Source organism: Lissotriton helveticus, chromosome 3_1 (assembly GCF_964261635.1).
Source record: "Lissotriton helveticus chromosome 3_1, aLisHel1.1, whole genome shotgun sequence".
Lineage (NCBI taxonomy): Eukaryota > Metazoa > Chordata > Amphibia > Caudata > Salamandridae > Lissotriton > Lissotriton helveticus.
Window position 1 is genome coordinate 1,265,698,304 of NC_136061.1, and position 16,975 is coordinate 1,265,715,278.

General features: G+C 47.4%; 1 protein-coding gene across 3 annotated transcripts in view; it reads right to left on the bottom strand.

Annotated features, from left to right (window-relative positions):
* Nucleotides 1–16,975, bottom strand: part of CTPS1 (CTP synthase 1) — a 225,444-nt gene that overhangs the window by 43,494 nt on the left and 164,975 nt on the right. The window lies entirely within an intron of this gene.

Consider the following 16,975-nt stretch of genomic DNA (forward strand, 5'->3'; position numbering starts at 1 on the left):
CATTTATATAAGCAAATTGATCAAATTAGTTGAAAGTACTACCTTTTGGACTTGCAGGCATAAATAAAATTTAGCTATGCTCAATAGAAAGCTTAGAGCAGGCAGAATTTCTTCAGATATGACCAGTCTACAATGTTTATAAAAAACATAAGAAAAATAATGACCCCAAAGTTGTATAAGTAAATGTAGGAAAGTGTCCTATTTGCATGGTTACCCCCTAACTTTTTGCCAGATACATAATGCACTTTTACTGTTTGTTCCCTGGGTCCCTGCAGGTTCCCAGGGCCTAAGAGCTTTCCTTAACCTGTACCATTGTTTTGACAACTGGCACAACTTTGGCCTACCTATAAGTCCCTTGTAATGCGTAGCTATGCCACCATGGTAGCCAGGGAGAGGCCTCTGAGGACTGCAGCACGTATTATGCCACCCTCAGAGTTCTCTCACCACAAACATGCACCACTGCCATTGCAGCCTGCGTGTTTTGCTGCAGCTAAAAGTGAAGAGTCGACATGGCCCGCATCTCGGTGTGCCATGCCTGCTCAGAACTGCATGAGACCTAGATAAGACACCCTTAAGGCAGGGTGCACTATACCTCATGTAAGTACCTATCTGCATGGGCTGATACGCCCCTATCATACAGAATGGACATTCTTAGACATTATATTCTCAGTACGTTTTTACTGGACACTTAAAGTCCAGAAACTTGTTATTATGAGTTTCCTAGTACCAGAATGGCTAAACTGAATTCTGGGATATATGGTATCAAACATCTCAGAATAATAAACCTGCACCAATACCAGTGCCAGATTTATTATCCTGGGCACTCACGGGGTCCTTCTAGAGGGGACCCCTGAACCAAACCAACTGCTGGTGGGTTTCTTACTGGTGAACACCAGCCTGCCACCACAAGACACGTTTCTGGACCCCTGGGGTGGTAGCCTTTGCTCCCATGGCCCAGAAACAAAGCCTTTCCTGGGCAGAGGTGTTCACACCTGCCCCAGGTCAGGAAGAGCCATCTGTAGCAGGGGAGCTTTAAAGGGCTTGTCGCCTTTGCAATAGGACACCCAGCCTCTCCTGCTAGCAGGAGCAGACCTCCATCCTGTCTTCACCACCTTTTTAGCAGGAAGACAGGCGGGAAAATCAGGACAGCACAGAAGGTGTGCCCACCTCTGCCAGCCCACCCCTCGGGTGGGGGAGGCAGGTTGAAGCCCACACTTCAGTGCTTGCCATCTTGCAGATGGAAGGCACCTTCCAATCAGGGTTGGGGAGTATGCTCACTCCCCCACGTGGGGTGAACACAGGACTGTGTAGTCACACTAAGGTCAGCAGCCCATTGGCTGCTGCTACCTTGCTACCCCAGTAATGCCCCTCAATACAGTATTTAGGGCCTGAACCTAGCTCAGAAGTTCCTGACGACCTAAGAAGATTGACAAAGACGAAGACTCAGCAGAAGATGATGATCCCGACGGCCACTTCTTTGGCCCCAGCCCTACTGGCCCTACCTGCACCTTCAAGCAACCCCTGAAGCAGGACTACTTTCAACCTGTAGACCAGCGACCTCGAAAAAACCCTGAGACGACTGATCACCTTAGAAAAATACCCAAAACTCCCGAAAATAGCATCTGTCTCCAAAAAAGAACCCCATGACGCTAAGACCTACCTCTGCACCGTACGCGCACTGCCCGAATCCAGGAGGCCCACCGGTCAAGAAGAGGTTCTCCAGCAGTCTTTAGCCCAAATCCATTGAGGGGTGATTTCTCCCAGCCTTTGTGACGACGCATGCAGCCTCTGCACCAAGACCCCTCCCCCCCCCTCGACCACAATCTGTCCGATAAGGGGAAACCCAATGTCCAAAGACACCCCTGCATCCTCCGGCCCGAGTCCTGGTTACGAGAACCAACAGTGTCCCAACATCGCCTGACATCCCAACTTCCTCCCTTGGCGGCTGGTTCCACCGAAGAGACCTCCTGGTCCGAGCCTACGTCCTGAAACCAGTATCGATTATCTCCATATGGTAACATTGGCTGCCTGATGACATGTGAGCACACAGCTGCCCCCGTGCCGCTGGTTGTGTAGTTGTGGGACTGCTTTGGCTTCTCCCTTTCTACTTACCTTAACTCCTGAAGATTGTCCTCCAAGGCAGCTTTACCTGCCCGTGGGCAGCCTCCAAGCAATGGGACCCTAGTCCCCATTGCCTAGCATTGGCACCCCTTGCACTTTGAACCCGGCCACCCGAGTGCCATTGGTGGTTCACCCTAAGTGCAGAATTCAACCTTGGTTCTACCCCCAAAAGGACCACACCAGTACCTACCTGCAAGTACTAACTTCATTTTCATATAGGATTGCATGGTGTGGCCTTTCTCTGAAACATGTTCTAAGTGTTGACTCTGCCTTGCATTGCAACAAAGTAACTTAGTTTTGATAAATGAGTTGTCTTGCGTACTAATGCACTGTAGTGCCTAAATAGTATTATTTGTTTGTTTTGCACTAAGTTAGAAAAGTAACTAAAAACTAATTAGAAAGTAATCTGAAGTAATTGCAAGTATTCCAAAGAGCTTACAGCGTATTTCCTATACTGCAAAGTAACTTGTACGCTTATACAAAACCAGAGCACACAGTATTTTGTAAAGTATTACTGCTTTGAAAGTATCACTTACCTGCAACTAAGTAATTCTTGGTTCTAGTAATAAAAATAACAAAGTAACTTTTTAAATAAACTGGTCTAGATTTTGTTTGCGTGTGTAACATAATTTCTTGCCTGTGTGTGTACAGCAAATGCTTAAAACTACCCTCCGATAAGCCTAATTGTTCCGATCAGCTACCATTAACTTGAGAGTAAGGTATTATCTACTTTAACCTCTGCCATTCCTTTGGGTACTTACTTGACACTGTGCAAGCTGTACCTCTTTTTGGAATAGTATATTGCTTCCTACAGTTAACAGCCAATTTTGGCCAAGTAAATCATAACAGCCTTAAAAAATTGTGATTTAACTATTCATGCATTAACCACTGTTGTCTAGCCCTTACATTCGAGCCTCATTCTGCTCAAGCCTCTATACCTCCCTTTGGTATGGTATATACAGAGCCATCTTCCTACTTTGGTGGATAAATGGAGGGGGTCTATGGCTTTGCATTTGTTGGACCCCTTAGCCAACACCTGATCACACAACTACTATCCAAAAATGTAATTTTAGAATTTTTTAAGTCTTGCTAGTGTCTTGGTTAAGTCCCTTTAGCATTTTAAAAGTTTAAAACTCACTATAGTTAGGGATAAAAGTATTCTAGAAGTAGAAGTGCTTGACCTCTGGTAAAAAGATCCCCACTATTAGTACAATAATGAATGATGCACAGAATATGGTTGAAGAGCCCAACCTCACCCCCTACCTCCATCTAGAGATGATAATAATAAAGGATTTTATAAAGCGCCTGGTTACGCCATGTCGGCGTGTCCCCGCGCTAGAATAAGTGGGAGAGGCAGAGCCACAAAACCTAAAACAACGACACAGCATCCCTAGTAATGTAAGAACAGGTAAGTTTTAAGATCCCTCCTAAACTTCATCTCCGATGATTCCAACCGTAGCTCTAGAGGGAGTTTATTCCAGCTCTGGGCCGCCAGAAGCCAAAAGGACCTACCACCCATCCTGGCCTTCTTAACTTTAGGGACTACCAGCAGGCCAGTCCCACTTGATCCAAGAGGCCGTGCAGGCTTATAGGAGGTAAGTAGACTCCGCAGGTACACAGGGCCAGTGCCCTGCATAATGCGGTGGCACATACAAAGAGCCTTGAACAACACTCTCTTTCTAACAGGGAGCCCGTGTAGAGTGTTCAAGGCACTTTTGGAGGCAGTCCTCCTAGGTTGCATGAGGACCAGCCGTGCCGCTGCATTTTGCAGTACCTGAAGTTGGTTTAGACATTTAGCAGTGGCACCCAAATAAAGTATGTTGCCATAGTCTAAACGAGAGGGAACAAAGGCATGCACTAGCGTCTTCCTGGCCTATATGGGGAGGAGATCCATAGTTTTCCGTAGGCCCTTAAGGACACCAAAACACGTCCCCACTACACGCCTAGTGTGAGATTCAAATGTGAGATTAGAATCCACCCTTATGCCCAGGGGGGTGCACGGTATAAGAATGGAACCAAGGCTTGACGGCCACCACGCCGACAACCACACTGATGAACCCCCTCCTACCACAAGCACCACTGTTTTACTTCCATTAAGTTTCAGGCAGTTGTTTGCCATCCAGGATGCAAGCTCCTACATGCATACCCTGAAATTGGAAGCCGTTGAATCCGGTGCCTGTGATAGCGAGATCACCAGTTGAGTGTCGTCTGCGTATGACACAACCCTGATTCCAAAGCCCTCCACTTTTTCCGCCAAAGGGGATACGTAAAGATTAAATAGGGTGGGACTCAGGGCAGATCCCTGAGGCACACCCTGTTCCAATTTCAAAGCCTTGGAACAGTAGGCGCCCTGTCTGACCTGAAAACTGCGCTCTACCATGTAGGATTGTAACCATTTTAGAGCCGGACCTGAGACGCCACCCTTGTTCAGACACTGCAGCAAGGTGTAATGAGCCACAGTATCAAAGGCGGCGCTCAGGTCCAGGAGAATTAGAGCCATTGTTTGCCCCTCATCTACTCCCTATCTAATGGCCTCCAGGGCCATGAGTAGAGCTGACTCCGTAGAATGTAGAGCCAGGAATCCAAATTGAGAGGGATGCAGGAAACCGGCTTCTTCCACATATGCCATCAGCTGTTGATTTACTACCTTCTCTGCCACTTTCGCCAAGTATGGCAGCAGCGAGATGGGGTGTAAATTTTCCAGTATGTCGGGACTGATATTAGGTTTCTTCCGTAGCGGAAGGACAACAGCCTTTTTCCAGCTATCAGGCCCCGTGTATGTTCTGAAAGATACATCCAGGAGATATCTAATGTATGGCTCAAGGATGTCAATGCTCTCGCCAAGCAATTTGGGTGAGGCTGGATCTCTGGGCGAGCCAGACTTAATGGTAAGACAGATTTTGCACAGCATCTCGGGGGGGGGGGGGGGGGGGGGGGAGGGGGGATGATGAAACTGTCTAACCTCCGATTTTCCCCAGCTACTCCGATATGCTCCACAAATTCTGCACCCGTCTTTACAGCCCCAGGAAAGGAAGAATAAAGTTTCTCCACTTTCTCTGAAAAAAAGCCTGCAATGCGGTCGCATGATTCCACCGAGCCTTCCATTGGAGCGACTGATGCTGCCAAGGAGGAGATCTCCTTATAGATCTTAAATAATTATTTGGTGGAGTTTCCTGCTGCTCCAATTCTGTCCAGATAGTGCGAGGTCTTGGCCCGTCTAATAAGCCCATGATAATTTTCACGATATTCCAATTCGGCCTCACTAGAAAAACCCTTTCTCCATTGTCACTCCAGACGTTTGCACTCTGTCTTAGCTAGACGCAAGTCTGCGTTATACCAAGGTGCAGATTTATGTGCCCTGCATGGATTTTTATTCAGTAGTAGCGGGGCCACACTATCTAATGCTTATGTTATACGCCTCTCTAAATTGAGGCAAGCATTTCCAATGAGTGTAAAGGTCTCTCTGCAAACTTGAAGATTCCCATGGGAACCCATCCTTCCAAGACCAAGCTCCTGAAGAAGATGTTAGTGATGAGGAGGAAACCCCCCCAACCTCTCCTACTAAACTGGGAGGAGAGTGTGCCTGAGCGCCAGACTTCAAAGATAGTACACAGGTGGGTAAGGTCCTGGTGAGATCCCTCAGGGCAGCCTCATTGAAGAGGACATCCTTCTAGCAATTGTGACCAAAAGAATAGACCTAGAGTCTAGACCCCTGGCTATATTAAAATAAAGAGCAAAGATGAGCTTCCCCCCACCCCCCATCAATGGTAGCAGCAATATCAAACCTACGGAAAAAGAGTTCTTATGACCCCGAAATCACCAAAGGGATTGTCCCCAAATATGAGGAAGGGGATGACATCACAAAATAGTTCACAGCCTTTGATGCGTCCTGTGGACTGAGGCAAGTGAAGTCACACAGGGGAGCCTTACTTTGGGAACTGTTCTCTGATAACTGCAGAGACAGACTTCTGACACTCACTGGGCAGATGCTGAGTCCTATGACCTAATGAAGGGCACCCTGATTGAGGGGTTCAGACCAACACCTGAGGAGTATAGGATTAGACTCCGTAAAAACACTAGATTGTTGGTTAACTGGCAGTGATGTGCAGGACTAGTTTGGGCTTTATAATCTGTTGATGAAAGAACACATGTTAAGTAATTGCAAAAATGAAAAGTTGCATCAGTATCTGTTGGACCTAGATCTAATTCCGCCCCAAGAATTGGGAAAGAAGGCAGACCATTGGGTCAAGACTAGGGTAACCAAATCTTCCACTGAGGGCGACCAAAAGAAAGGGGTTGTTACTGGCCTGAAGCAAGTAGTGGTCTCTCCAAAGCTTCCAGCTGCCTGTCTGCTTGGAAACTAACTGGAGACCTCAGCATGGGGTAGAACAAAAAGCCATGCAGCAATGCTGCAGATCGCTGTGTGTGAAGAAAAGAACACAAACTTGAGCACAGGGTAAACAAGACGTGTTGGAGCCTGAAAGGATGGCCCAACCTTCCAAGAGGACAGGGAAGAAGACTGGGGGACCAGCTTCTAAACAGCAACACGCTCTGGACCCCTCTCCTCAGAGAAAGGACTTGTCAGCCCCAGAGGAACTAAGCCCATTGAACTTGGACCTTAACAGGTTGAGCTGCTGGGGGCAGTGGGACCCTATAGGGAACAGCTGTGCCTTGGACAGCATGTCTGTCCTACTCTTGAGAGCCTGCGACAGCAAGCTGCGGCAACAGGAAAAGGGAGATGTCAGTGGCTCCCAAATAACCTATTCGGAGGAGGGACTCCTGTACACTGAGGCCAGAGACCCCAAACCTGGTGCCACTAGGAGAGTTCTTACTCACATTGGCACATAACATTCCCCTAGCTGGGCACCCGGGCCAGCTCATTTGAGAAAGTCTTGCCAGCCATTTCTACAGGCCCCAGATGTCCCAGAAAGTGAAGGAGTTTGTCAGCTCCAGTGTCACCTGTCAGGCCAGTGGCAAAACAGGTTGACACCGAAAGGCCCCCTTAATTCCACTACCAGTGCTTGGGGTCCCCTCTGAAAGGGTTGTGAGGACATAGTGGGTCCACTTGAACCACCCACAGCCTCAGAAAAGAAATGTATACTTGTAGTAGCGGGTCATGCTACCAGATATCCTGAAGCAATTCTGCTTAGGACTACTACAGTTCCAGCATTAGCCAAGGACCTCATTGGTGTCTTCAAAAGGGTAGGGTTTCCTAAGGAGGTGGTGTAAGACAGAGGTACTAACTTCATGTCTGCATACCTGAAACACATGTGGGATGAGTGTGGAGTGAACTACAAATGGACTACGCCTTACCACCTACAAACCAATGGTCTTGTTGAGAGATTCAACAAGACATTGAAGGGCATGATTATGGGGCTACCTGAAAAACTCAAAAAGAGATTGGATGACCTTTTGCCATGCCTGATTTTCACTTAGAGTGGTATCTCAGAAGGGAGTAAGGTTTTCGCCTTTTGAATTTCTGTTTGGCCATCCTGTGAGGGTACCACTTGCTCTTGTGAAAGAAGGTTGGGAGAGACCCTCTCCATGAACCTAAACAAGATGTGGTGGCCTACGTACTAGGCCTCTGTTCCAGGATGGCAGAGTACCTGGAAAAGGCATATAAAAATCTCGAGGCCAGCCAACAGATCCAGAACCTGTGGTATGACCAAAAAGCTGCATTGGTGGAGTTCCAACCAGGGCAACTGGTGTGGGTTTTGGAGCCTCCAAGACAAATTGAGTGCCTCTTACCCCATCCTAGAAAAGAAAAATGAGTTCATCTACTTAGTAGACCTGGCACCCCAAGAGGGTGATCCATGTGAACCGCTTGAAACTTTTTTGTGACAGGGCTGATGTATCCATGCTGTTGGTCCCTGATGAGGATCAGGAGACAGAGTGAACCTCTCTGAGGCCTCCTCTGTTACAGTCCAGAAGATGGATCAGTTGATGGAGTTATCTACTCAGAAACCCTCACTGCCCAACAGCAGGCTGACTGTAGGCGTGTCTTGAAGCAGTATGCTGGGCTCTTCTCATTATCCCTTGGCCAGGCAAACTGGTGTACCATTGATGTAGACAATGGGGGCAGCTTGCCTGTCAAACCAAGATCTATCAGCTGTCTGACTAAGTGAAGGGGAGCATCAAAGCTGAAGTAAACAAGACGCTGGTGTTAGGGGTTAATGAGCCCTCTGAAAGTCCCTGGGCCAGTCCAGTGGTCTTAGTCCCCAAACTGCATCCTCAGGGTGGAAAAAGAGAGAGGAGGTTCAGTGTGGATTATAGAGGACTCAAGGCTGTCACTTAGACAAATGTTCGCCCCATACCCAGGGCTGATGAGCTGATAGATAAGCTAGGGGCAGCCAAATTTCTCAGTACCTTTGACTTAACTGCAGGGTATTGGCCGATTGGCATGGCCCCAGGAGCCAAAGAGAAAACAGCATTCTCGCCCTGATGGGAATTATCAGTTTACTGTTCCGCACTTTGGTTCAAAGATTGGCCCTGCAGCCTTAGAAAGGTTGGTAAATCATGTCCTTACTGGGTTGGAGACCTTTTGTGTAGCATATCTTGATGATATTGCCGTCTTTAGTTCCTCCAGGTAGGATCACCTGGGTCACCCGAGGAAGGTTTTACAGGCCCTGCAATCTGCAGGCCTATCAAGGCATCCAAGTGCCAGAAACGGCAGGGAACTATGGTCTGCCGGGGCCACCTTGTAGGTGCAACCCTTACAGCTCAAGATCCAGACAATTTTAGACTGGGAAGCTCCAACAACCCAGACCCAAGTCAGGGCTTTTCTTGGCTTGACTGGGTACTACAGGAGGTTTGTGAAGCGATATGGGTCCATTGTGACCCCCTCACAGAACTTAACTCCTGAAGATTGTCCTCCATGGCCGCTTTACCTGCCCATGAGCAGCCTCCAACCCATGTGCCCATAGTCCCAACTGACTAGCATTAGCACCGCTGCACTCTGCACCTGGCCGCCCTAGTGCCGCTTTTGGTGCACCTTGAATGCAGCACTGAACCTTGGTGTCACCCACAAAAGAACTGCTCCAAAGGTCATAGTACCTACCTGCAAGTACTTTATTTTCCCCACTGCATGGTGTGGCCTTTCTCTCAAAAATGTTTTATGCGTTGACTCTGTTTTGTATTGCAACAAAGTAACTTAGTATTTACAAATAAGGTGTCCTGCTTACTAATGTATTGCAGTGCCTAAATTATATTATTTGTTTGTTTTGCACTAAGTTAGAAAAGTAACTAGAACATAATCTGAAGTAATTGCAAGTATTCTAAAGAGCTTACCACATATTTCTTATACTGCAAAGTATCTTGTATGCGTATACAAAACCAGCGCACACAGTATTTTGAAAAGTATTACTGCTCTGAGAGCATCACTTACTTGCAACTAAGTAATTCTTGGTTCTGGTAAAAAAAATCACCAACAACTTTTTATACAAACAATTGGTCTGGATTCAGTCTTCGAGTGTGACATCATTTGTTGCCCAAGTGTGTACAACAAATGCTTACAACTACCCTCTGATAAGCCTAGCTGCTCAGCCCAGCTACCACTAACTTGAGAGTAAGGTATTATCTACTTTAACCACTGCCATACCTTTGAGGACTTTCTAGACTCTGTGCACACTATACCTCTTTTTGGTATCGTATATACAGCTTCCTACAGTAAACAGTCAATCTTGGCCAAGTAAATCATAACAGCCATTAAAAAATGGTGATCTAACTATTCATGCATCAACCACTGTTGCCTAGTCCTTACATTCGGGCCTCATCCTGCTCAAGCCACCCACTCCCTCTCATTAACACTGGTACTTTTTTCGTCCTTTTTAATCACTTTCAGTTTTTAACATGATTGTGGCTTCAGGAGAGTGGGCATGTCTTCCGGTTCAATGAGGTTTGGAAAGGGAACAAATGAAACAACTAGAAAGGCACCCCAACTAACAAAGCACCTGGCAATCAACCCGACCACGTAGATGAAACTTATGAGGAAGTGGGGGGGCGGGTTGGTTTCAACAGCTGGGTCAATGGAAGCCTACAGTCCTAAAATGTACTTCTGCCACTGCCACAAGAGGCAACCGCTCAGTCATAATTTCACAAATTCGCTTTTCAAAAACACGTCATCCTCAGTGTCTGAGGCTGCCTCACCATACACTTTACCAAAAGGAGGTATAGTGTGTAGTGACTCCAGTGGATCTCCAGAGGTTGTACAGAGGCTAAATAGAGAACACTAATGCTCTGTTTTATGGTAGTGGCGGCAAGTAGTTAGGCTTATCAGAGGGTTGAGTTAATGCATTTGTTGTACACACAGTGGAAATAAAGGACATACTCACTGAATAAATACGAGAAGAATTTATAAAAATAGTACTTTGGTATATTTACTTACTAAAACCACAATACTTTCATAGAAGCAAATACGTTTTTAAATAATAATATTTTTCAGTTTCAAAATTGGACACTTCTTCGTCGCAGGAGCTTCCTGGAGGTTAAAAAAGAACTGAGCCCGAGAACTGCCTTACTCCATGCTCTTCCCGGCGAGACTACGGATGGTGGCAGACGGAAAAACTTGTTTTTTTGAGACGCCCGAGGAGGCCCACGACTGGTTGGAGGGATGACGGCGAGTGGAAGGAACCGGAAGGCCTGACAGACGTCGGGGGGTCCACAAAACAGACGATGGCAACGGAGACCGAGAGCAAGATGCGGAGGGAGTCCGCCAACAGCAGGAGGAGGCAGGGGAGTAAAAGACTGTAATGCAGTTTGACGCCGGATTAAAGACTTTTTGCAGGGGTGTATGGCAGAGCTAACTTCCGCTGGGAGAAGACACTCAACCTGTAAGTTTAAAGTGCCTTTGAGGAGGGGAAAGATGTGGATTCCTTTGGACCTTTTACCCCCTTCACGCAAGTACTGTTCATGGAGAATGGGATTAAGCACTCTGCTATGTTGGGGTGGCGGGTAGTTGTGAGTCCGTCTGGCAGGGAGGGGGCTGGAGGGCATGGGAAGTTTTTCTTGTTTATGGTTATTGACTTATGATTTCAAGTGCAGTATCCAAATGGACATCACTTAAGCGCAGTGTAAGAAATAAGTATGACCCCAGTGATTTGGAAAGACATTACATATATTCCATCAGTCATGGCACAACATATCCCGCCTAGCCCCACACAGGGAGTGAGCTCGGTGACTCAGGCGGCCCTCTCTTTCCCTGCTCACTTGGAATGTGCGAGGTCTGGGAGATAAAATTAAGAGAAGCTTGGTCCTACAGTGTATTAAACGGAGTTCTCCCGCGGTGGTACTATTGCAGGAGACTCACCTCGCCGGCACCACCTGTAGGGCATTGGACAGGTGGGGGAATGCAATGAAGGTCCACTCAGAATTCTCCTCGAGGTCCAGGGAGGTGGGTACCCTGGTGAGGAAGCAAACTCCACTGATAATCCATAGTACGAAAACAGATGACCAAGGTCGGTTTGCAGCCCTGATCGGGCAGTGGGAAGGGCGGTCTATTAGCATAGTCCACCTGTATTGCACTCGATTACATTTCCGGCTCCTAGTAGGTTCCGACTTGACCTGCCGATGGGTGAATTACTGATAGGGCGAGACCTTAACGCCACTGTAGACGGGAATATTGACCGATACCCTGTGAGGGCAGGTGACTCAGGCGCATCACGTTTGGGGGGGGGGTTCTGGAGGCACTCGGACTGACGGAGGTTTGGCGCAGGCACCACCCGACTGCGCGGCAGTGTACATTCCACTCTGGGATACACAATAGCCTAACACAAATTGATTATTTTTTGGCTTCCGTAGACTGCCTGAGCAATGTTGAAAGTGTAGAGATCAAACCTAGAGGCATCTCCGACCATTCCCCAATACTTTTACACTACACGTACCACCACAGGGCACGAAGGCGCCTATACCCAATATATCCTGAGTACCTGCAGGTCCCCAAAATCAAAAAAGCCCTTACTAGAGCGACCAAACATTACTTCAGTGAGAATGATGCATCGGTTGACTCCCCTAGAACCCTATGGGAGGCATACAAAATGGTATTGCGGGGGCAGGCCATTGCATCTATCACGGGGCACATAAGGAAAAAACAGCGAGAGCTACAGGACCTAGAAATAGAACTGCACAGTATGGAGACACAACATGCTGCCAGTTCAATACCCGCCATGTCCCAAGCCCTGCGCCTGAAGCAGCAACACTACAGGGAACACCATCGGGGTTTAGCCCTGCAGCGGTTAACGGCAGTGAAACACAAGATATACGAGACTGGCGATAAGGCGGGAAAACTTCTGGCATGGCTCGACAAACGGGAGAGAGGCACCAGATGGATAGGGCAGATATCTATAGAGGGAGATGGGCTTACTGCGGACCCTCAGAGCATAGTGCACACACTAGCCCACCACTTCCAAAATGTATATACGTCCACCTCAAACATGACACAAGAGGAGGCTCTTAGTTGCATAAACGACATTACCATGCCCAAACTTACCCCCGAGGCGGCGCTTGACCTTGAAACGGATTTTACGGTGGAGGAAATACAGGGAGCAATTGGTTCACTGCAGTCTGGCAAAGCAGTAGGGCCCAATGGGATCCCTATAGAGCTCTACAATAAGACGGCGGGGACCACTGCCCCGCACTTGCTGCGCATGTTTTCCGAAAGTCTGCAAACGGGAGAGCTTCCGCCAGATCAGCGTATGGCTACCATAGTAGCAATACCGAAGCCAGGCAAACCAGCAGACGACACCAACTCGTATCGCACAATATCTCGGATTAATGCAGAGGCAAAAATTCTTGCAAAGTTACTGGCGACTAGGCTCACACCACATTTAACGACCCTGTTCCATCCGGACCAATCCGGCTTTATGCCCAGCAGAAGTATGGCTCTCAATTCGAGACGTCTGTTCCCCCTGCCTGCAAGAACCTGCAGTCATTTTGTCTCTGGACGCCCGGATGGCCTTCGATATGGTCGAATGGCCCTTTCTGTTTGCTGTACTCCAACATCTGGGCTTTGGGCCTAAATTCTGTGCCTGGGTACGTCTTCTCTACACCAAATCGATGGCCCATGTTGTGGCTAATGGACACATATCAGATGACTTCCCCCTGACGCGTGGTACGAGACAGGGATGCCCCCTGTCTCCACTACTCTTCGCCCTGGTGCTGGAGCCACTGGCGGCGTGGATTAGATGGGACCCCATGATAAGAGGTATCGGATGGGCCGAAGGGTGGGAAGACCGCGTCTCCCTATATGCGGACGATGTCCTATTGTATCTCACCTCCCCTAAACGCTCTATACTAGTTCTCCTTAACATCTGTGAAATCTTTGGGAGGGCGTCAGGATACACCATAAATTGGTCCAAGTCAGTCCTATATGTCTTGCATGGTCCTCCGCCACAGCTCCCCTCAGACTGCCCACTTCAAATCTCTGTCACGTTCTTTAAATACTGCGCTGTTGAACTTGGTTCAATAAATTTCTTTTGCCTTATCTTTGGGATTCGTTTGGGCTCTGTTCGCCGGAGCTGGAAGTTCAGGACTACTTGTTTGAAAATATATATATATACTGACGAAGCTTTTCATAGTGAAACGCGTCTGTCTGGGGTGAGGGGGGTTTGCAGAATAAAATTCTTTACACCGTATTTCCAGCGTGCTTGCCGTTTTTCTGACGGAGGAAAAAGTCAGATTATGTTCGAAATAAATAAATATATATATATATATATATATATATATATATATATATATATATATATATCAACCGACCCTGTTGAGGTTTTTAGACGCAATCTCCAACCCCCGCTGGACCGCCTGAAAAGAGATGCAACACACTGGGGAACCCTACCGTTAACGTTACTAGGTAAGGCAGCACTTTACAAAATGATGGCCCTCCCTAGATTTTTATATGTGCTAGAAAACACACCATTTACAGTCCCGGTGAGCTATTTTAAGGTGATCGCAGCCCAGGTCTCAAGCTTGCTGTGGGGAAATAAACCGGCACGCATAGCGCAATCCAAATTAATTCGGGATGGTACGATGGTGGTATTGCGCTTCCTGATATGATATACAGTTATACCACTGGGCGGCACAGTTGAAAGTCATCAACCAATGGATCCACGCCCCACAGACAGACCCGGCTTATAAGGCGGACAGAACAGCACTGGGAACGAATGGTATGCTGACTGCTTTGTACGAACGGCGGAGGTCCGCAGCACTGGTGGGGCCTGTGAAGCACACAATCTCCATTTGGCACAAAGCGCAGACCAAACTTGGATGGCAGGAAGTTCTAACTCAAATGACACCTCTGTGGGACATAAAGAGACTGGGTAAACTCAGAAATAGTAGGGGCTTTGATAGGTGGGATGATATAGGCATCTCTACAGTAGGGGATATGTGGAGTAAGGGGGATGTTATCACGTTTGAGGGTCTTCAGCGGACCTATAAATTGCCCTCCCCCGAAAAGTTTAGATATCTACAGATAAAACACGCACTGACAAAGGCGCTACCGCCAGGCACAGATGCCCCGGAGGCATCTCCTCTAGAGGACAGATTATTGACAGACTGTATGTTTAAGAAAGCGACATCTTTTACTTGCCGTAAATTGGTCAATAATCTACCGGACCCCACTGGATCCCTTAGGGAGAATGGGTCCAAGACGTGAGCGACTTTGACGAGACTGACTGGCAGGATCCGCTGGCTTCCCCACGTTTTATTGGTATATCGTCACAACTCAGACTGGTGCAGCTAAAAATACTACACCAATCATACTACACCACATATACCTTACACAAGATAGGAAACACATCACACCCGTACTGCTTGCGCCACTGTGGGGACGAGGGTACCTTCTTTCACACCATATGGCAATGCCCTAACATTATGGAATTCTGGGTAAAAGTGATGAGGACTATTTCCCAAACAGAGAATGTCTCGCTAGTACCGGAACTCAGACGTTGTTTGCTGAATGTTTGGGAGCCAAACGACCTAACTCATCAGGCACAGTATTGGGCCACGTTGGGGATTATGTTCGCCAAACGTAATATTGCACAAAAATGGGGCTCATCTGAAATACCGACGCTGGCCCAATGGTGTAAAGACATGGACGAGGCCATGATTGTTGAAAGAACGGTGTTCGTCAATAGGGGGTGTCCCAGGAAATGGAGTAAAGTCTGGGGTGCGTGGAACAAATTCAGAGGGGATATATGTGACCCACCTGGTGATCTGGATGGGGAAGTCTCAGAGGACGAATAATGTGGAAAAGAGTAATGCCGGAAAAAAGACAAAAAAGGACTGGATTATGTCAATGGAACAAGCGTTGATGATGTTATGCCTGTAACACCTGTATCCAACTGTACACTGGGGCTCGATACTGTACATTTGAGAAATTGTATACTACTGTGCTGTGATTTCGCTGTTAATGAATTAATAAACATAAATTAAAAAAAAAAGAAAATTGGAAACTTCTTGACATTTTCAGTCTTTGCAATGTTAACCTACGGGAAGAAAACAATAATGCGATTTTTCTGGTAAGTGCACAACTTACAGTTCGTGTCTTCGTTGTTGGAGATCAGCAGAGGGCAAGGTTCAGGTAAGCACAAACACAGCATCATCAGCGGCACATTGGCGGCCAGGTGCAGAGGTCAAATCTGGAGTTAGGGCCCAATGTTAATCAATGGAGACTGGGGGTGCTTGAAGAAACGCTGCTTGCAGGTAAGTACAACGGCTGCTGGGTTCAAGCCTCAGAGGTTTAGGCAAGCAAAGGCCGGCCACAAGGCAGCACCAAACATCCAGCACCAGTGGCAAAGGGAGCCGGGTTCAGGGTGCAACCACTGTGTTGGGCGCACAATGCAAGCAAATGGGGGAAGGAATATGTTAGTTACCAGTATGCATCTGTTCTTGGCATGTAGGGCTGATGACATTCATATCTGTGCATAGATCGCCGCCTAGTGTTGGGTCCGGATGATTGCACATTGTTGTCCTGGAAGAGTCTTCGAAGTATCACGAGATAGGTGGCTCCTCCCTCGGACTACAGTGCGCATGGGCATCCTCTCCATCCTCAGATTGTTTTTCGCCATTGTGGCAGAGATGGAGCATAGTACAGTAAGAGATGTCCATGCTAAGAGTGAATGCTGCAGCAGCAACAGGCACCGGGGAGGCGGGTGGGCGATATGAATGTCAGCAGCCCTACATGCCAAGAACAGATGCATACTGGTAAGTAGCATATTCCGTTCGAGGCATGTGGGCTGCTGAATTCATATCTGTGCATAGAATGTATAGCAGTATCTCCCTTAGCGGTGGCTACCCGTGTCAGCTGCAGCAGTCTGGAAAAGAGTTTTGAGAACAGCCTGTCCTACAGCAGCTTGCTGTTTTGAATGTACATCTACACAATAGTGTTTGGTAAATGTATGTGTGGTTGACCATGTGGCTACTCTACAGATTTCGTGTAAAGGAATGTTACCTAGGAAAGCCATGGATGCCCCTAGCTTGCGTGTGGAATGCGCCCTAGGGGGAACTGTTAAGGTGCGTTTTGCTTTTAAATAACATATTTGGATGCACTTAACAATCCATCTGGCTATACCTGATTTTGAAATAGGGTTACCCTTGTGTTGCGGTGAGAAAGCAACAAACAACTGTTTTGTTTTTCGAAATGCCTTAGTTTATATATATAGTATAGCCGAGCTCTCTTGACATCTAGAGTATGCAAGGCCCTTTCAGCTACGGTCTGTGGGTTTTGAAAGAACACCGGCAGTTCTATAGTTTGATTTATATGGAAATGGGATACCCCTTTTGGCATGAATTTAGGGTTTGTTCTGAGAACTACTCTATTTGCATGTACTTGAATGAATGGCTCTTGAATAGTTAGGGCTTGCAG